Raw genomic sequence first — 23,584 nt, forward strand, 5'->3', positions numbered from 1 at the left:
TCTCCTCCTTATCATTGTCTTCTTCCTCTTCATTATTTCTACCCTCAAAGGGGTCTTCTTCTCCTTCTTTCACTATTGTCAGCCCATAAATCAATTTCCCCATTTTTGTGGACCTCTTCACAACATCATCAATTGTATTCTACAATATGTTGAAGCCTCTATATTTGGGTGCAAATTTTCTCCCATGCTTCTTATTAGCCTTGCTTATTTGGCCTTTTTCTATTTTAGGCATCACATGAGCCAATGTTGACTCTATTGTTTCCTTCTCCATGTTTAGGCAACAATGCCAATTATTTTCTACAATAGAGTATAACTCTTTTGGCATAGTATTATCAAGTTCAAGTGAAGTGTTCTTGAACTTTTCCATCATAGTGTATGCTAATTCTTCCACTATTTTTTGTTCTTCTCTACTTAACTTATTAAAGTCAATAGTTTTCAATCTAGACAAGTCTGCATTATCTCTTATATTGTCAGATATGATCTCTAGATCAAACTTAGTGTTGTGACTTACCACTCTAAATTGTCCATTGTCATCTGATTATGTCCTCTCTTTATTTGACTCTAGAGGTGTCACATATTTTCTCCTTTGCTTCTTCTCTACTGGTCCTCCCTATTTTGTGGCTTTCTTCTATTCTTGTTCCTTGGTTACCTTTGGTGTAGCCTTTGTATCTACCCTAGTGGTAGATGTTGTTGGGCTTGGCTTAACTTTCTTTTCTCCTTTAGGTTGAGTAGTAGGCTATTTTTGTGCTGTCCTCTTCTTAGGTTCTGCCTTAGGTGCTTCCTCTTCTTCCTTAGCACCTTCTTATTCTTCAACATCTTCACCCATGCCTTAGGTTAGTGCTAGTGGCCCTTGCCCCTATTTCTCTTCATCTTCACCTTCCTCTTCATCATCTTCTTCTTCCTTTACTTCTACTGAGCCTTCACTAAATTTAGCCTTGAGATTTTTGACTAATTTGTCCATTTTCTTGAGTGTAGAAGTAGTCTTCAATTCCATATCCACTTTCGTTCTTACTACATCATATGTGCCAAAATGTTGGGCACTTTTATCAACTTCTTTTGCAAGTAGAGTTGTTATTGTTGTAGATGCCTCATCAATATTTATCTCATAACCAAGTGGCCTAATCCATCTTACCCTTGGTATGGCTGCTTGGATGTAGCAATCAATATCAATAAGAAAAAAAATATCATTTATATGCTACTCCACAAGTGAGACTGGAATGCTAAGTCTCTATTTCATTGATTTCTTGAAATCTTCAAAATAACTAGTCATGAGAGTCTCAAAATTGGCTCCCATTTGTTCTATGAATTCATTTACCTAAGCTACTATAGACCTGTTAGTTTTCCAGCTTATCTTTCCATAAGAGGGAAATTCACTCTATACATATTAAAATTTCTCCGAACTTACATTAAGCTCCCTTTGTTCTTCTTATAGCTCCCAAATTCTCATTGATCTGTTGTAATTATAGTTCAGCTAGATCATAAGTATGATCCTTTTTAACAAGTTTATAACCAACATCCACTGCAATATAGGGAACATTGTTGAGCCTACTAGATTGGTAGAATTTTTGGGATATGACTCTGACAACAAAATCAACAAGAGGATCCTTAATGGTATCAATGGTCATGCCTCTCTTGTTCCACTTAGCTCCAGTATTCTTCTCAATAGCTTCTTTGGAGTCACTCCTTAGGGTTTTAGGCCATTCTAGGGTTGGATACCCTGTCATGAATCCTACTCAACACAATTCTGATCCATTTGGTCTTAAATATAGTAGGAAAATCTAGGGCATGGGTTAAGCCCTTTTTCTCAACAATTTGGAACTTTTCTTTCAAGACTCCATTTTTGCACAACTTATCATATGCCTCCCTGATTTCCATGTCTCCAACAAAACCTATTTTGCAATAATAACATCTCCTAACATCTTGAACCATTACAACCTTAGGAGGAATTATGGACAAGGCTCCAACAAGGTCATTTTTATATGCAACTTCAAGGATAGGTCTAAAATTGGGTTGCTTAACTTCATTTGGCACTAACTAGACTTCAAATGGCTCTTTCTCTTGGGGTTTTCCAGAATTGGAGGCCATTTCTTCAAACTAGGGTTTCTACATAAAGGAATTTTGAAAAATTAAAATACCTTGAATTCGAAGAAATTGTATTGAATCTATGTTGAAATCTGCTCAATTGCTTGAAACTTTTCTTTGAAATCCTTTATGCACTCTTTTTGTCTTTTCTCTTTGCTTGTGATGGTGAAAAATGATTCAAAATGTAATCATATACCCTTGTTTCATAGTATTTAATGCTTAGTACATTTATAGCTATTCACTTGGCTCCTTAAGCAATTCTACTTTACTTGGCTTCAATAAAAATTTCCCTTCACTCGACATCTATTGTTAACTTGGTTGCAACTAATCACTCAGCTTCTACTGACTTTGGCAGACAACTCAGCATATACTAGGATTTTACTCGATATCACTTGTAAAAACTTGAAGTTTTAACTTTGCATCTTTATTCATGCTGATCTCTCCTTTTTAGTACTTACTTGTCTTGGAACTGATGTATGATAAAGTATTGTATATTAATTCCACATACCTTCTTTTTCTTAGATGGTTGTAGTGTGACCACTTGACCCTTTAGGTGAAGCAATCCCTCCATTGGATGTGCTACTTCCATCTTTCTTTCTCAATGTTTTATTCAGCTCTCCTCTAATGTGTTCAACATCTACCTTCCCTTTTCCTTTGTTGAACTCTAAGTTGGGTGCCTTTGACCTTGTTGGGAAATTTTTTCTGATATGACCAGTCTTGGAGCAACTGAAGCATGTAGTTTAGCTCAACCATCTATTGTAGCTTCCACTGAAATGTGTTCTTATGTAATTTTTAGGGATGTGTCCATACTCTTAATAGTAGTGACAACTTTTCCTAGTGTTTTAGTCCCAACTGTAGTGATATCCATGACTTTTGGTCTTTTCTAGTTGATTTGGTGTCCGCATAGGCTCTATGTCCATACTTCTTGCAATTGTAGTAGTGAACTTCAAATGTTGGTGTTTTGATGATTCTAGTCCTACAATTATGTTCCTGATGTCCTTGCTTATTGCACTTGTGACAATGACCCATGTTTTTAGGTTTATCATGTTGATTAGTATTCTTGCTCCTACACACATTAGATGCATGTCATTTTTTACCACAAAAATGACAAGTAGGTTTAGTATTCTTACCTTTGTCACTTTTTTCTTCTATAGTCTTGCATGACTCTCCTTTCTCAATGCTGGTGTATCCTAATCTTGAAGTGTCATTACTAGATCTTGGTTATTTCAATAGCTATTCAAAGTAATTGATGGCTTCATTAGGTTTTTTGAAGCAATTTTGCAATTTCCTTCTCTCCTCTCAAGTCATTTTGTAGTTGTTCATTTTGCATCTTTAGTGTGGAGATCTCAATATCCTTGACATTCAACTCATGATGTGTATTCATCATCTAGCTTAGGGTATCTAGCTGCATGTTAGAAATTCTTGTAAGCTCAATTGAATTTTCCTCCAATCTATTAGCAAGGTTTCTCTTATCTTCTTCTATCATAGCCTTATCTTCAATAGGTCTTTTCTTCTATTTAGTCACTTCACAAAACATCATGGCTTGAGATTCTTGTTCGATCTTGAGAGTTCTAATCTCTTCTACTTGAGTTCTATTCTTCTCCATCAGGTCTGCTATTGCTGCATCAAACTCTTTGGAATGTCCATTTGCAAACACTTTTGATGTGACAATTTCCTTATACTTTGTATCATTTTCAACTATGGCAATCTCTCTTCTTCTCTTTAGGGATTTTCTCAATTCTTCTCTAGCTTCTTCTAGAGAATGTGGAATGAGATGTATCTCAATCTCTTGATTCTCTATGATCTTTACAAGTTTATAAGCTTCCATTTCTAGATCTTTTTCTCCAAGTTGTAAGGCTTCTTCTTATGAGAACTCAACTTTGATACCAATTTTTAAAATTTACAAGTGAGAGGAATACTTCTAAGGGGAGGGGGGGTGAATCAAAAGTATTGAACTTTATCCTCTAAAACTATTTAACTAAAAAAATCACATGCATCTAACACATTTAAGTAACATGAAAATAAAGACATGCATGAAAATAGATAACATAAGATTTGATCACCTAGAATCCCTACAAAATGAGAAAGTAAAACTGGGGTGGGGATGACACCCACGACTTATCACTATAGCAATATGTAACTAGTTAAAGTTACAAAGTTTGACCACTATCAATGGTCTTCCTTGTGAAAGGACTGCTCTATTAAAGGCTCTAACACCCTATTAAAAGTGAACTATCTAAAGGATTTACAAACACTCACTTGGAATGTCACCCTATTAAAGGATTTAATACCTTGTTATAGGTTCTTCAAAATGGTTGTTAAATCAAACTATCATCATAGGATTTTCATTCTCCTAATACAATGGCTAGAAAGTATTATAGAATGTGTTGATCTGATGATGTACAATCTTCAATTTCTAATTCTAGATCCTTGTTCTATGTAATCTGATCTGATCCTTCTTGATCTGCTATAACATTGTTCATAGTGCTGATACTATGTTCTGACCAACTTGATTCTACAATGTTGTTCTTCCTCTAAGTCTTTACACCCCTTTCACTTCCTTCAAAATTTTGCTAGCATTCTCTCATGCATTCCATACAATCCACATGACATTTAATTATGGGGTTTTTTTCCTCCTTAAAAAGGTTTCAAGACTTAGGGTTAGGTATGAATCTATGATTGAGATTCATCCATCTTTTCTAGTCAATTCTTTCCATTTTTTTGATTGGTTGCATATTGATTACATAGGGAATGTGATAGATTCAATCTTATCTTTTAGATCCTTTGAGATTCATCTTGAGATGGATCAAAAATGGTTTACGTCTAAGTTTGTGAGGGTACAAACTCTTATGATGATTCTATGTTACTTAGTAGATTTTGTGTTATTTGGCACTTACTTATTGTTGATGCTTGACATGTATAGGATTTATATCTTGCTCTACTCCTATAGTAACTCTATTTTTCTTGGCACCACTTGTCACTTGACACATGAAACTTGCTAAGAACTTGAATAACTTGACACCTATTGAATTTTTGGCTCAACACATACTGTAGCGCAGCATCTATGTTATACTTGGCATCAACTTAGAAATTTCTGAAGTGTGTCGACACTCGATTATCAAAACCAATCTAAGACCAACATCCATGTGATATTGTATATGTATGTTCATGCGTATGTGTGTATATGTATGTTTATGTATATGTATATTTATATACTTATGGGTGTATGAATATATCTCTCTCATAGATGTTTTAGATCTCGTCTCATGATGTAGACTTACAATTTAAAAATTTAGCATTTGGATCAATCAGATGTGAGGATGATATTATCCCCCTTCTAGTGATAGGAATTAAAGAAGCATTAAGTTGATAAGAGTGACAAGGAGTGAAAGGCATGATTAAGAGGAAGCAAGAAAAGGTTAATGCAGTTAGCTGACATGTTTGTGAAAGATAAAGGGAGATCTCTCTCAATATGAAGAATGTAAAAGTTGAACTAGAATGAGGCCTAAAATGAAAACTAGTATGAAAAATGTGAGATTATAAGGGATCCATAAGTAAAATATAGTTTTCATCATCGAGCTTTATTTAGGAACATCGAAATATCATACAATCATCATTAGAATATCTATGAAGGTGTGAACATGATCTATATCAGATAGGTTTGTGGGAAAACAACCTATTCATCAAAGACATAAAGGTCAAGATGACTAGTGTAATTAGATTCCCCAAGTTTAGTGTAGTAATATTACACCTGTATCAAGGCATGAGCACCAAGATAACTACTAAGTGTGGTCTTGTAAGAAAATACCCACAACACTTTAGATAAACAAAGTATACTCACTACTACAAAACAAGGTCAAAATGCCCATGACCCTAGTCCTATAGTCCATGACATCCTTGAAAGACTATTAGGGAGGGAACACTCAACAAATAGAACAATCATATACATCACATAAAGAAAGAAAAGTCAATCAAGTCTCAAAAACTTTGAAAATTTTAAGTTTGTTTAAGTCACCTAACCATCTCTTCAGAATTTGAATATGCTAGTGAGAAATATCGCAACATCATAGGTTTATTTAAGGTATTCAATAAGTGTTAAGAAAAAATCAATGTTAAAGGGAAGCATTGAGAAACACTATTGAGAAAGATTAGAAAGAGAACACCTATGTATAAAGAGATTCTAAAAAGCTAAGTGGTTTGTGCCCAGTAGACCTAGATGAAAGTCAATTCCAAGCTAGGCAAGGAAAAGTGAAGTCGATGAGTGCAAAGCAAGACTAATAGACATAGGAGCAAGGGCCTCAAATCGTACCCATTTCTAGGTTTTTATCACTAAATGATTTTTTTTTGGAGACTTTTTTTTTTAAAATTATTTTTTAGATATTTGATTTTTTTGGCAAAACATCAAACCACCTATTTCTAGGTTTTCTATAGGATGATAATTTTTTTAGGACATTTTCTAAATTTTAGGATTTTTTAGAACCATAGAATATGTATGAATAGCTAAGAAATAGGAGTCTTAAGCTTAGAACTTTTATATATGAATCATATTGATGGGCTTGGAGAGTTGTTTTCCCTTAGGTGTAGATAATTGATACACACAAGATCTAAAAGAAACAATAGCATTATAGGTACCCAACCAGTTAGGTTCAAACTTCCCCTTTAGTTATTGATTTTGCTGATTTTTTGGGTTTTCTCTAAGAACAAGGTCATCAAATTGAAATTCATGGGGATGAACTTTCTTATTATAGCTTTTGGACATATGTTTATGGAAAGCTCTCCTGTAGTCAAAAGAAACCTTTAAGCGTTCATCCAATATTTCAACTTCATGTGTATGCATAGCCCTATAATCCTCATCTATCATTAACTCTTTCAAAGAGAGTCCTAGAGATAGAAATTTTACTTCTAGTGGAAAAACAACTTCAGAACTATATACTAGTGTGGAGAGGGTGGCTCTAGTAGGAGTGCATATGCTAATTTTGTAAGCCAACAATGTATGATTGATCTATATGTGCCAATCTCTCCTCAGTTTATTTACAGTTCTATGATTTTTTTTTTTCACAAAGTCTTATTGGACGCTTCAGCTTTGCCAATCCCTTGAGGATAGTAAATTTAGGATTATTATTGTGTAATCTTGAATTTCTTATAGAGTTTCCTAAGGTCCTTGTTCTTTAATTGACCCCCATTATCAATAACTATGGAGGAGGGAATGCCATATCAAAAAGTGATGTAGTTTAGAATGAATAGAGAAACATATTTCACTATGGTAATTGAAAGAGGCACAACCTCAACCCATTTGGTAAAATACTCTATAGCTGTAATAAAGAACTTGTGTCCACTCAAAGAACTAGGAAGAATCTTGCCAACTAAATTAAAGGCCCAATAATGAAAAGGCCAGTGTGTGATGGATAGAATCAACTCATGCCTAGGGGTGTGATTTAGGTTTCCATTTAGTTGACACTTCTTACAAGCTTTAGAATAGTGTATGACATTAGCCTGCATGGTAGACCAATAATATCTAGCCTTACGAAGCTTTCAATCAAGCACAAGAACATTAGAGTGTGACCCACAAATTCCATCATGGTCATGAGATAGTTCCTTATAGACTCAATCATTTTGAGACAACAAAGAAGTTTTTTTATCTAGACCCTTCCTATACAAGTCACTAGAGACAAGGGTATAGTGTGAGGAATTATAGATAGGTTAACATTTTTTGTTGTAGGGAAGGTTGTCAAGGACAATTTGGTCTTGGAGGTAAGAATAGATAGTGGTGTAGCAAGAGGAATCATGGCCAACAACAATGCAAATAATTCTATCATTGGGAGAATTGTAGGTGGGGTATTGTAGTTCTTCCACTAGGAACTCAAAGAAAGACTCATGTTCTTGCAATTGTAGGATAGATGCCAAGGTAGCCAAGACATCTGTAGCCTTATTTTTTTCCCTAGGAATTTGTTGGAATGTAGCAAATGTGAAATAGTTCCTTAAGGCATCAACCAATTTCTTGTAAAATACTAGCTTGTCATCCATAGTTTGGTAATCATTATTGATCTAATTGATAACAAGTTGTGAATCTCCATCTATATGTAATTCATTAACCCTCCATTCAAGAGCAAGCTTGATTCCATTAAAAAGGCCTCATATTCAGCTATGTTATTGGTACAAGGAAATAGCAAGTTGTAGGACTTATGAATGGTATATCCATGAGTTGCAATAAACAAGATTCTAGAAATAACATACATGATGCAAGAATCCAAAAATTCTATCTACATGGAAGCATTTTCTAGAAGTGGAAAGTCAGTGAGCTAATCAAAAATTTCATGTCCCCTAATCTCTTTACGTTCAATGTATTGAATGTCAAATTTTGAGAGAATCGTCATGCATTTAGCTAACCTTCCTGTAAGCACAAACTTGCTGAGGAGATACTTTAGAGGATCAATTTTAGCCACTAGGTGTGTAGTGTGTGCAAGCACATAATGGGAAAACTTTTGTGATGCAAATACTACGACAAGGCAAGTTGTTTTCAATATTGTTGTAATTAATCTCGTAAGTAACCAAAGTTCATCTTATGTATTATATAGATTTTTCTTACCTATTTTCATCATGATGTACCAAAAAAGACCCTAAAGAAGTGTTTTTAGCTGAAATATATAATATAAAAGGCTTTCCAAGAATAAGAGGCATGAGATTTAGAGGTTTAGCTAGGTAGTCCTTAATCTAAGTTAGGCTTTTCTTGCACTCCTTATTCCATATAGAGGTAGACCCCTTATGTAGATTTTTGTTAAATGGTTGGGCTATATTAATCAATTGAGAAATGAACCTATTAATGGATTGCAAGCATCCATATAGACTCCTTAGTTGACATATTTCAAGAAGGTGGCATGTCCATTATTGCTTGTACCTTTTCTAGATCAACTTCTATACCCTTTTCTAATATAATGTAACCTAAAAATTTTCTAGATGTGACATTGAAAGCACACTTTTTAGGACTAAGCCTAAGGTGAAACTATTCCATGTGGTCTAACATCAAACTCAAGTAAGCTAGGTAAGTGCTTCTTTATTTAGATTTGGCAAGGGTGTCATCAACATTGTCCTCCATGTTTTTATGCATTGTGTCATGGAAAATTGTTGCCATAGCTCATTGATAGGTAGCACCCACAATTTTGAGACCCAAAAGCATGGTGCTCCAACAAAAGATTCCCCATACACATGTAAAATCTATTTTCTCCTAGTCCTTAGGAGCTATCCTTATCTAATTATACCCTGAGAATCCATCTATAAGGAAGTACATTTCATAGCCTATGATCATGTCCTCTATCATGTCAATATTCAATAGTGGAAACTCATCCTTTGAGAAATCTTTGTTAAGGTCTTGAAAATCAATATACACCAGAATAGATTTATCATGTGTAGAAATAGGGACAATATTTGAGATCCATTTAGCATAATCAATAGCTCTAATAAATTTGGTTCTTAGGTTTTTTTCTAACTCATCTTGCACAAGTAGAGCCACATGTGGATGCATCCTTCTCAATTTTTTTAACAGGTTTGGTGCCAGAAGCTATGGAAAGATGGTGCAAAATAAGATTTGTATCGATCCCAGGCATATCAACATAAGTCCATGAAAACTTGATTGTATTCCCTTGGAAACACTAATTGTATTATTTTTTCTCTTTGATTTGGAGTGATTGAGCCAAATGTATGATTTTGGAACATTCCTCAATACCCAGCATTTTTTATTACATAAGTTAAATAAAAAATGATGACCTATCCTAGATTGGGTAGACTACCAAGTACCTCATCATTGAATGCCTCAAAGAGGTTTTCACCCTCAAATACATCTTTTTTTTTTTACTATTTTTTGGATCAAATAGCATCACAAAGTGTTTTTTTCCATCTAGGCTCTTCTTTTTCATTTTTCTCTTTAGCTTATGACTAAGGTACTTGATGTTAAACTCAACCATGTTAATCATTGACCAATTCAACAATATTCAAATAGAAAAAAATCTTATAGTCATTTTGGAATGATGGGAGCTCAGGTCTTACATTTTTTATAGACCATTCAATTAGATCAAGGTGTATAACCAAGAAAAAGGAGGACACTTCAAGGTTATTAAAGTAGAATAGTTTCTCTTTGGTGACAACCAAGTCATAATCTTTAAGAAAATATCTTAAGGAATCTATAGAGGGATTAATGATAGGAGCACCAATGTGATCTAGTAAAGCAATTTCTATGCCAAACTCATCAAACCTTGTGAGAGACTCATTAACAATGTTGGTTTGGTTAACCTAGGCATGTACCACATTCATCCCAACTTCACAAGATGTGTCAGAAAGAGACTCCCATTCATACTCATTCAGGTTAGTACTTTTGTTACGTACCAAAAGGTGAGCAATAGTTCTTCTAACTCTTTCTTCATTAGGGTCTTCAATATCTGACTCATCAAATTCTAGTTGCTTAGATGTAGATGTTTTAGTAGTGTTATCATTAAACATCATATCTTCTCCTGAAAGAAGGAAAATATAGGAGGTGAAATCTTCTTCATGTGTTGAAGTATCAATAGTGGGTTGAATGTCATCTGTAGGGATTTCTTAGTCAAACCATGGAAAATCATCATCAACACCATACCCTAAGCATGTAGTATCTCTGGTTTTTCTTCCCTTGGTATGACTCATGGGTTCTATAAGAGCATTCATGTTATCATTTAAAGGTCCTTGGCCACAATAAATTATTATTCTAAGAAATTGGTAGCATTTCCCATATTTCTTGGGTGAAATAAGGGTTAGCTAGTATAAACTCATCATCATCATTCTCTTCTGTATATATCTACTCTATAGACTTGATCCTCTTTTTCATCTTCTAAAGCAATCAATGATTGAAAAAAGGTGCCAAAAATATTCATAGCTAAAAAAGTGGATTTCATTGTCTCAAATGGTTTTACATAGGAGCATGGAGAAACATGTAGTAACACAATAGAGTCCAAGGTGTATTCTCCCATACTAATACTCATCATTTACATTTGTTTCTCACATTCAAGAAGTGAGGGTCTAAGGTCACTAGAAGTTCAATTATGTGGTATTAAGGATTCAATAGTTGTCAACATATTAATTAATAAAGATTTATCACCTAGAATTACAATCTCAACACCATTAAAGGGGAATTTTATGCACTAGTGATAGGTTGATGACATGTCTTTCATCTCATGGATCCATAGTTTTTCCAAGAAAAGGTTATAAGAAAGTGGGATATCTTACACTTGGAACACCATTTCTTTCTCTACGAGACCAAACTAAAGAGGTAGCACAATAAGACCCTCAAAAGATCTCTCAACCTCATCATAAGCCTTGATGCTAATTTTTTGTCTTGGATCAATGACAAACTCAGATAATCCAAGTTGTTGGACCATGCTAAAGGAAACAATGTTTGGCCCTATACTGTTGTCTATCAATACTCATCTGAATTGGGTATGATAAATTTAGACTTCAATGAGAAAGATTATTGAGATGAATCAATGCATTTTCATCCTTTTCAGAAAATGTGAGATAGTACAGTGAAGATGTGGTTAACCATAGCTTAGAACTTGTTTGTATCAATATCCATAGGGACACTAGCTATAAGTAAGGATTTTTTGAGGATCTCTTTATGCGAAGGAGATAATTCCAAAATCTCAAAAATGGAGATTTGAATAGGGGTTTTATGCGATTGACTCACCATGTTATAGGTAGACACAACAGAAATAGCAAGTTACTTGGAAGACAACACTTATTTGGGATCATTAGACACTTTGACAACAACCTCATATTTCCCCTAGTAACAATGTTTAAGTTCTCACCATGAGAAGAAGAAGAAGAATTCATCATCCTAAGGGAAACCCTAGGTCTAGTTTCATTAAAATATTAAGGACGATTGTACATTCTCAAGACCACCTTAGGCCTTTGATCACTACTGTCATAATTAGGTTCCTCATCAAATTTGGGACCCATCATGTAGATATCCTAAATAGGTTCCAAAGTGTTGATAACATTTTCTATATTGGTGTATGCATAGCCAATCTTTACATCATTATCTTTTTTGTTAGCCTTATATGTCTCTCCTTTTTTGTACTTGGATAATGGTTGGTTAAAAGCCTTGTGGCAATCATTCTTAACTAATCCATTAGTGATAAATTTTCCCTCATCAATAAGATATTGAATGACATCCTTGAGTTTGTAGTAGTCATCAGTATTATGATCCTTATTCCTATAATAATTGCAAAATTGGTCACCTTTCCACCAATCGAGTTTAATAGGAGTGTAAGGTTGCAAGTTGTTAGGTAGTGTAATAAGGTTGTTAGCGAGTAAGGTCTTCAAGATCACATTTTATGACTTAAACATTGGTGTATATAAACATCTTGGTCTAGAAGTCTTCTTATATTTGTCAAAAGACTACAATTTGTTGGAAGTGTGACTCTTTGTTGTCTCTTGTTGTTTTTCAATATAGGTAGCCTTAGTCAAATGAAATGTGGGTTCCTTCATTTTTGAGACATTCACAACACCATTTTTGACCACATATATGTTCTTGTTCCATGATTTATTTTTATATTTTTTATTCCATTACCATTCTTATCTTTGTTGAGAACAATGTAACCTTTCTTCATAGCAACATCTTTGATGTGAATATTTCATTTGTAAGGTCATAGTATAATTCTAGAATAAGGGTACTGATAAAAATATCAATATTTTCACTTTCTAAGATTCTCCAAGGGTATCTAGAATGTAACCTTCTCCATATTTGTAGGTACATGGAAAAAGGTTCTCCTTGTCATTGTTTGATATTGCATAGATCCAACATGGTAACTAGGTTTTGCATGTTGTACAAGTAGTGTTGGATGAATCAATGTGTGAGATCATCAAAGTATTAAGAGGAGGTGATAGCTTTGTAAACCATTCCATGGATTGCCCCTTTAAACTTCTAGGGAACAACCTCATAAGATATGTGTCCTTGTTCATGAAATCCATGCTAAGAGCATAGGAGTGTCTCACATGATCATGAGGATCACCATTTCATTTATATTTGTGATACTTTCCAACCTCTATATCCATAGGAAAGAGTGTCATGTAAAGACTCTTATAGAAGGGGAGAACACATGTAGTTTCAACAAATGAGTTTTATGCTTCTCCTTTTCTATTTGCATAAGTGCAAGTTGGTTTTACAATTCTTGAACCTCTTTCTTAATAATCTCACTTTCACTTGGCTCTTTCTTTTGTATAATGTTTTGTTCACAAAAATCATGATGTAGTATCCAACCTCTACTTGTCATGTATGTGAAGTATTGATCTCTATTTTTTCCTAAAGCCTTGAGCATAAGTTTTTTGAGAAACTTGTCTTGTTGGAATTTTATAAGGTCTTCATTGTTGACTTCACTGTCTACTTTACTTTCATGATGAGAATGTTGTGAGCATCTAGGTGGTGATGCATATCTCACAACTTCTAATCTATGAGTTCTCAAAGGAGTGTTACTTCCATTATTATCAAAGGGCGGGTGATTTACAAAAGGATTTCTACAAGTAGCATTGGTATCGCATCGGTTCTCAAAGTTACGGACATGAACATCTCCAAAGTCTTGGTTGTGATGAGCATTAGTCTCTACATGTAGGTGATATTATTCCCTAGTGGGAATATTTATAGCTCCCACAAGTATTTCCTTTTCTATACTATCTTGTTCTTCCATAAACACAAAGAAGCCCTCTAAACAATAGTTTTGTTATGCTTAATTCATGGTGAGAGAGACACTATTTGTAACTCTAGGGGTGTTGAGAGGAAGATCAAAATAATTTCCTAGGTGCCTAAGAGGATTGTACTTGATGACATATTTTTAAAAAGTTTTCTTCTGAACGGTAAGTTCTCCCTCAAATATTTCCAGATGAATATGCCTAGTGGGAGTATGTAGTTTCTCAAAACTAAAAGAGGGATAGTTTCCTTGGCCAACTTGTAGCCTAGTTGCAACTAACATGTAAGAGTAAGTATTTTAGTGTAATAGGATTATAAAAATCCTTTTGAGAATTAAAATTTTATAGTCAAGGTGTTCATTTGTCAAATAAATATAGAGAAGAGAGAATAGCTTGTCAAAAATGCCTAAGAAATTTATGGCAATAGTGACTCAAGCCAAGAATGTGACAAGAAGCCCAATAGAAAATATCCATGAGTAAGCTGAGTTCGATGAGTGAATGATCCAAGACATTAAGTTTGCATTCAATAATCTAAGATCATCTTTTCAGCCTAAGAAATGACCAAACATGTAGATTATAGACCAAAGACATAGGAGGACCAAGTCAGAACACCCATAATCAACAAGAATGTAGTTAAAGACTAGATTGTGAAAGCAATAAGACCAAGTGACAATTTGTAGAAAGCCATGTGACAAAAGTGTAACAAGAAGAATCATACAACACTTTCTATAGTACCCAAATGATAGTTTCTAGTGGTGTGATAGTTTCTAAAAGAGCCTACAAAAGTTCATAGTACAACAGTGTGATAGAGTTTACAAGGTGATGTAACACTTCTTAAAATCTAGAAGTATCATACAATATTTTTGATAATTATGGTGTCATAAAAGTTCAACATAAATGATTCTTAGTGATGTCATACTTAAAATATCTATATTTTAACTCAAATTTTGATTTGTTTGGACAAAAGAATAATTAGGCAAAGTGTTTTCTAGTTTGTAGCAACAAAATGTAATGTTTTCAAAGAAAATATATTGTACAAATATGCATCTCAAAAAAATTGAACATGGGACAAATAAACCTTTCCAATACAAGAATATGTGAGGTTTTCAAAATAATAGACCTATGAATGCTATTGTCATGTGTATGTTCAAAATTTTTCCATGAGTCTAGCATAATCAAGAACACATCAAGAAATATTTACCTAGAGATCACAACTCATTACTCAACAACTTGGCCCATGCTTGATGTCCCTTCACCTCTCAAAAAGTGGTTTCCCACAATAGATGTTGGCTTTGTGATGTAGGTTCTATCAACACAACTAAAGGGATAAAAATGGTGAGTGTAAAATCTTGGGATGATCTAGGTAGTCCACTAGAATTGATCCTTGCACCAAGATATTGAGTGGATAATAAATGTATCTTTTAAATCATAAAGTGTTTAGAAAGGGTCTTGTTCACAACACCCCTCTTGCACCTTATAGTAGGATACCCTATCTTGCAATAGGTAACAAACCTTGCAGCCACAAGAGTACCTTAAGCATTCTCACTTAGTGTTCTCCTCATGGTCAAAATCCAACAAGTAGTTACACAAAATGAAGACAGGTGCTATGACCCCAAAGGATTTGGCCTTTGTCAAGAGGTTGGTGATTATAGTGGGTTTTAGCTAGATTATACGCATTCCCACTTTGGGTCATTTCTATTGGTATCTTTCCACCAATAGTAGGTGCTTTAAAGGTAAAATCTCACTAAGAGATTAAAAGAAGATGGATCTATACCAAAGAGGTCAAGATTTTTGATTCACCCAAAGGTTGTAGAGAATACTCTCCTATTTCTTAGTGCTTCCCCAAAACACACCAAGAAGGTCAATTAAAAGCACTAAAAATTCTAGTATCCCAACTCACTTTCTTTGATCCAATGAAGGGTCAAGATTTCTAGTTCACCCAAAGGGTAAAGTGCATACTCTCCTACCAACAAAGGACCCCTACTCATGAGTTTTATGTTCATAAAGAAATGAAAAACTAGTAGATTTTGCACATGAAAATGAAATAAAATACACAAAAGATTTTGGTTTAGTTTTCTTGATTTTGGGCAATACTACAACAAAGATAAGTAGCCCTTTTAGCAAATATAAATCTTTAACATGCACTCTTTGAAGATTTTTTACAAGAAAATAGGAAATCCCTACAAGACAACCATCTTAGGGAATAGAAAAGGGTTAGCCAAAAACTATAATAAACCTAAAAAGAGTTGGTGAGACTATCAAAAATTAGAAAGCTAAAAAATGGAAGATCTCAAGAAGTTAAAGTGTAAGACCAAACTCAAAATAGTTAACTATTCTGGAATAGGTGACAGTTCATAGTATACCTAGGTGATACAATCTTCCAAGACAACACTTTGCATCAAACAATGCATTATTTCAAAAAATATTGTATGATAGGATGTGTAAAACAATGTGACACCTTATCTAGTAAAGCATTGCACTGTAATGTAGAAAGTATTGTACAATACTAAAGGAGTATTGTACAATAGTACTAGAAAGTATCACATGATACTAGAAAATTAGTGTGCAATATTTTTATCTACAAAAATAAAAAGCACATAACAAAAAGAAAAAAAATAATGAAAATTCAGCACCAAGAGTTAGAAAAGGCTATCCAACCCCCTGGTGGGTGCAAAAAATGTAAACACAAAAGAGTGCACTTCTCTAAACCCTTCTATCCAAGGTATCTCATGAATTGAGAAGCTTGGATGGTGGCTCAAAGCTGCTTATTCATGACATGTAAGGAATTCAAATAGAATTTCTATGCTCTCAAATGAGCCTATGAATGCATTTCCCTTTCAAGTTGCACTATTAAATGGGAGGTTCAAGAACAAGAGAAAGAATGCAAGTGTTCAAGAATCTCTTATGATAATGTAATGTATATGAAGGCTAAACTAGATGAATATGTAAAATTAAATTAAACTAATAAAATGAAGTACTGCAACATCTTATTTAAGCTAAGTTTGTTATGCTAACACATAAAAGGAATCTAATCTAAAATAAGTATGCAACAATGCCAATGATTTTCAAGAAATGATGTGATGCATTAAGTCTAAAAGAAGCTTCAAATAGAACCTATGATTCATGCAACATAATGTTAGTATAGAACATATGGATTGTGAGATGAGGAGAGAGATCTCTATTTTAAAGAGGAACAAACAATGGAGAACATGAGGCAAGATACATCTAATCAAGGGTGGAGGATGAAAGTGGAGTGATACATGTGCACAAGTGTACCCACCAATCATTATCAAGAGTTGACTTTTGTCCTCCATGTGAGACAAAAATCTTTTCTTTTATTTTTAAAGTGGGAAAATGCTTTTATGTGTGCAACTTAGGATAAGAGATCAGTGTGGTTTTTTATTTAACTAAAGGACGACATGTTCCTTTTAATTAAATAAGAACTTAGGATATAGTGGTCAAAATATAGCATAAAATACAATAAATTGATTTTTAAGGATTTGATCAAAATAAGTGATTTAAGAATTTTAACAAAAATACTGAGAAGGGGGCTAATAGTCTAGATGACCACTTTTGGGTGATTATAGAATGAAATTATTTTGAGAATTATAAGAAACAAATACAATTGATAGTAGATATTGAATAATGTAAATATGTGATTTAATTTTCTTCTAGTATTGTTGGTTTGTTGGTTCAGCTTCTTGAGGTGTCTTGAGTTGTCTCATGATGGAAAATTACACCTTTCTTGTTGGTGCTCACAGGGTTGAGGATTTTCTATCTTGTGTAGTGCATTATTGGAAACTAAATCAATACATTAAGAAGGAAAACCAATTACTATCATAAAACTTCAACTTTATTGTAAGGCTTTGAAGGTTATGAGTTTGAGATGTGCAAGGGGGTAAGTCTCATACTAGCTAGAAAAGTCAATTTCAATGCTTTCCTCTAAGTTTTCTCATGGGAATTCTTATTTTCAATCTCTTGGAAATTCATAACAATGTGCCTTATCATTGTTCATATGAAAATAAGAGCAATATTCTAATGTCTTATTATTTCCATGAATGTGTGCTCATTTTTTGTTTCATATTGTTTTACCTTTTCATCATAAGAAATGTAATAGTTGAGTTATTCTGATTTTCCCTGTACCATTGTCTCATGCCCTAAGCTATTGAGAATGGGTACTAGGAATCAATATTTGAATTCTCATCAATTATCACTTCCTTATTATTCAAATTCTTGTTTATGCTCTCTCTAGAAAAAAGGAAGGAGCCTAAACTATTAGTGGGATCTTACTATCTTTGTAATCAAAGTCAATGAGTTATCTTAGTGGGAAAGTGTTCATCATAGAGAGTGAGACTTCTAGCATTAACCACTACCCATGGAGGATGTTGAATAAAATGGTCTTATGTTTCAAACAAAAATAAATTAATTTCAATGCCTACATAGAAAATAGCTATCAACCTAATGTAACATTGGTCAACTCACTCTCACATCCTTCCATCAATAAAGAGACTAAACACAGTGAAAAATTGAACCAAATAAAAAATTGAAATCATTTGAGGAATTCTCTCACCTAGATTTGCATTATATTTTTTCTTGCAATTTAAAAATTTGAATACGAGAATATGATTTGAGGAATTTTGTGGTTTTCCCTCACTTGCATTTCATGCACGACCTCAAGTATAACCATAAATAAATTATTAGTACACTCAAGAATAGGAATGACCAAAATAAAATCTTAAGTATAATCAAAGAACAAGAATAACCTTTTTCTAAAGGCGTTTGTTAAAAACTCATTATAGGTGATAGAGAAAGTTGGCATCCAAATTTGAGATGTAAGATGTTTGTCTCATGCATCATTTTTTGGGTGACAGAAAATATATTCACATTTTCTTGCAACATAACATTACTATTAGGCAACTCATTTGCAATGATAAACAAAAAAAAAATAGAATAATTGAAGAGTTCATCCAATATTTACATAATTTTCTAGTTTTTAATTGTTGTAACTAAAATTCAAAATCTAGCAAAATTTTAGGAATAGAACTTGCATGTTTTATTTTTGTCTCTATTTGTTGAGCTTGCAAATAATGAAAATCTACCAGAGACACACAAGTTGGTTGGTCAGGTCTTGAAAAATTCTTTAAATATTCTTATAGTTGTTATCTGGACCATGGACATAACTGATGGCAATAATGATGTATGCCTTGAAGCAATAAGAGCTTTGTATACTGCCCTTGATTTTCCATAAACTAATTTTCAAAATAAAATGGAGAGGAACTATATTATGTGTGTTGTTTGTGAAACAATATTGTCAGCAAATGTTTGCATACTACATGTTGCATTTGAATGTCTTGTTTCAATTTCTTTGTTATATTATGAGAAATTTTCTCCTTACATGCAAGATATCTTTAGAATCATATCTAAATAATTTTAAAGTGATGAAGAGCCATTTTTTCTTCGTGCTATAGATTTTGGAGTTCAACTTTTGATGAAGAGATTAAATCCAAGAGGAATATGGAGGGGACATTACTAGAGATCCTAAGATTTATCATTTCTATTTCCTAATACAAACATTTCTTACCCTTGTGTCTTTAGTGACAGAAACTTTAACAAAGAAGGAAGAAGACTAGAACCTAGAAGAAGGTTCATGGAATGTAGCTATGGCGTTTTTAGTGAATAGTTTTTTCCTCCCATCTATTTAAGTTGAATTCACAAGAAAAAAAACTAACTTTCACAAAAAATGAGTCTTTATAACTATGAAGACTCTCTATGTTCAAAGGCACAACTCCCTTCAAAGATGATTTTGCAATACAATTGTTATCATGAAAGAATTAAAATTGTCATTCTTTTAACCAGAAAGAACTTAAGGAAAGATATAAATAATTCCTTTATAGCTATAAAATAATGTTGCAATTTTGAATAATCACTATAAGATATATGCCACACGACATACTACTTCAAAATTTTAGAACTAAGATCAAGCTCACTAAACCAAATGAAAAGAGAACAATAACAAGAAAATCAATGAAATAGCATCTACATGGGCATGAATCTCATATGAATTTCATTAACCAACAAGATAAGAAAATGATTATGAGATAGATGCAATAGAAACAACCATATGATTGATGTCCACTATCATTAACTTTACTATTTTCATTAATAAAAGCAAATAACTACTTACTAACAAAAAGGTACTATGTTATGTCCAAATATATGACCCTTAAGATCACTTAATATTACATGTATAGCCATGCAAGACTTTCTGAATCTCATCAAAAGTAACTCCCATATGGAAGTTCAAACATTTTCAAATACATTGTTTTAAAACATAATTAACTAAAATAAGAGAAAAATTATGCGAGTGACTGCTTGCTTCTCCTTTAGGCTCTAGCTATATTATTGGTATTTATATGAGATTGTTGGGTGTCAATTGAGCTACCACCACCTTCTTTCTAGACCTTATGCATTGTAAGAAAACTAACCATCTCCTTCTATTGTAGGCTACCTAGTTGTTCTAGCTGAAGATTCCACATCTTCATGATTTGACCAATATGATCCAACTTTTTTATCTTGAACCTTCAAGTGACTAGTATAGAGGATCATCATTAAGTCTACTCTAGCGATAATGGTCTGATCACAAACTAAAACCTTGCTCATTTCCTATAACAATTTTATTTTGGAGAAAAAGGTTGTCTCCACTTCTTTAGAGGGCTTAAATCATTTTTGTCATCATTTCCCATGATTTTGATGTCAATAAATTTTATGTCAACAATCAAGATCTCCTTTAGACACCCAACCTCTTTAAGAAACTTAGAACACTCCTATAACCCTTATTCCATCACTATGTTTCTCCACTCCAAATTGGCATGGGCAATGAACAAGAAATCAACATTGATCTAGGCTCTAGGTACTTCATTTTTGAATTTATCTACATCATATTCTTATACTTTAGAAATATCAATGATGTATTCATCCCACCTGATCTTCTCAAAGTCCCAAGCATTCATCTTTGACTCCAAGGTTGTTGTTAGCTTTACTGGTATTGGCAAAATGGGAGAAATAATAGGTCATTTGAGTGTGAATAGTACTCAACCATTCACCATAGGCTTGGGTACTTGAGTGGTCTCTCTTAACCTACTTGAGGAAGCCTTTATTCAAGGGAGAATCTACATTGATATATGAGATAGCATTGAGCAAGGATTCTACATGTAGGCTTTGTAGCTCATGAATGTATTTGGTCATCTTCTACATCAATTGGTTTAATTCTTGGTGTCTCTTTGAACCTTCCATATCTACTGAGAGATCTTGGTATTCCCCACACTCCATATTTTCATATCGATGGCTCTTGAGATAGGAATGAGGATGGCCTTCTCCACTACATAGTCCTGAGGTTGTATTTCCTCTATGCTTTTCCTAGTTGTTGGTTTCATAACCTCTACAACCCAATAACCTATTTCATCATCAATGTTCAACATAGTGTCAATCTTTGGCTTTTTTTTCCTAGGGGTTTTCCCAAAGAACTTACTTACCATGTCTCCCATAGGGAGAATTATTGGTACCAAGCTTCTTTTCTTTCTCACCGATAATTCAAACAACTTAAGCATCGATTGGTTGTCCTTAAGAGGATGTGTCTGCAATATAGGTGATGAATTGTGTGCCATTACAATGAGAGATTACCATGTTTCTTTTCACTATTCTACTACATCAAGTTCTATCATTGCAGACTTGTCTAGAGGAAAAATCATGTTCTTCACTTGTTCTTGCTACCTCTTGCTATGAGATCTGGTCCACTTGATAGAAGTAGGGAGATGAGCTTAACCTTAAATAGGAGGTTTAATTTTAATTGACCTTCACTTTCTTGCATCGAAGAAATCAACAACCTTATTATAATTGATAATAACCAAGGGTGAACTCAAACTATCATGATTCCTTTGAACTCTACAAGTCATTGATATTAACTTCCTTTTGCACATTAGCCATTTCTATGTTCTAGCCACAATAGGTTGGGTTCTTTTTTATAGGTCATCTTCCTCTAGCTTGGTCTAGTCAATCTCTGGTAAGGAATAAGTTTATATCTTCTCAATGTAGGTAGGTTCAACGATCTCTTCATCCTTCTTTTCAGTTGCCCTTGAGACATCTAATAGGAGATTGAAAACTTCAATCTACGCCAGATTTAGCCTAGACCAAAGCTTCTTTTTGACTTTGAAGTCATCTTGAAAATTTTCCCAAAAATCCTGTAAGTGCAAAATGTGTGAAGTAGAAGAGGTTTCTTCAAAGTACTTCATAAAAAATTCCTAACTATTGAAATTGGGTCTAACAACATAAGTTAGTAAGCTTAGGGATTTAATCTCAACTCTGAGTCTAAGGGTGTCTTGAATAGTTTTGCATTTATAATGTCCAAGCTCAATAGGTAATGTGTACCCTAAACATTTCCTTTCCTTACAATGTTTATCCAAATTTTCTAACTATCTCCATACTTCAATTAATACAACAAGATTTAGACAATGCCAAGGTAGCCTCGTTGGTTTACCTTTATAGCCTCCAATCCCAAGATAGGTGAATTGGGGAAACTAGGTGAAGTAACTACAATAGATATCAATCAATTGGGTGGCTTCTTCCGTCAATCTCATGTTTTCCTTTCCTTGCAATTCAAACACTAATTTGGCTAAAAATTTGTCTTGAACTATTTTGAATCTATGTGGGTTTCTATTCTTTTGTAAGAGAGGGTAATATTCATAAATTGGCATACTTGGGTTCTAGTCTGAGTGTGGTAGACCTTTCCACTCTTTACTACAAGCTAGGAAGCAGACAAAGTAGGTCATGTAAAAGCTAGAGGTCCTAGAAGCCTAGGATAATTCTTCTTGCAACCTAGTTGCTATTATGTCAGCACAATTAATGTATTTATCTTCCCCTAAAATAGTTTGAATGAATAAATACATTCAATTTTCCCACAGGAAGGCATGTGGGTTTCCCTTTACCTTGTTCATCAATGTGATGACATCCTTAATTTCAAGGATAATATGCTCTCTAGTCAATGGTTTTTCAAGACAAGAACCTCCTCTTTTAGACTTGAAAAGCCAATTTTTAGCAATGTTGTTAAACTTTGTGACACTTGTAGAGAATTGGGCATAGGAGGAATTTTTAGAGCACCCATAATAGTTATCTAGCTCGCATATACCAGAACATCACCATCAAAGTCATGAATGCATTTTTTAACAGCATTATATCTATTCCTGCATGCTAGAACTAACTCAAGATAGGGGAAAGCTTATGAGAAAGTGGATGCTCGCAATAAACCACTCTTTATGACCTTCTACAAGATGGAACTAGGTTTTAGGTTTCTAAACCTAGCTAGAAACTTTCTCATATCTTTATTTGCAAGGAAAGTATCTTCCATATCAAGAAGGGTACTACTAATAACTGATTCTCTAACCTTGTGAGGTAGTTTTGGGCAGAAAGGAGTGGCCATGATAGAAATAAAATCAAATAAAAATGATATAGAAGAATGCAAAACTTCTCAAGAAATGCAAAAGGAAAGAAACTTGCAAAATTAAAGTTTAGAGACTCATCAAGTCAAGTGCATGTAGGTTACAAAGCAAATACTTAAGCTATCACCATGTACATCAGATGAGGAAAAATAGTTTTACCAAGGAGGACATAAAAGGGGAATGAAAACAAGGCAATCTTCATTTAAAACATAAGACCTGGCTTAAAGCATGTAGATAGATGACAAGATGGATGACAAGACAAGAGTTATGATCATTAATAGCTCACCCAAGTTTTGAATGAGTTGCAA

At 33.7% G+C, this 23,584-nt stretch overlaps 1 pseudogene; it reads left to right on the forward strand.

Moving 5' to 3' along the window:
- Window positions 1-23,584, forward strand: part of LOC149543530 (importin subunit beta-1-like) — a 195,206-nt pseudogene that overhangs the window by 170,458 nt on the left and 1,164 nt on the right.

The sequence above is a fragment of the Cupressus sempervirens genome, chromosome 8 (assembly GCF_028749045.1).
Source record: "Cupressus sempervirens isolate cs-2001-9-10 chromosome 8, ASM2874904v1, whole genome shotgun sequence".
NCBI lineage: Eukaryota > Viridiplantae > Streptophyta > Pinopsida > Cupressales > Cupressaceae > Cupressus > Cupressus sempervirens.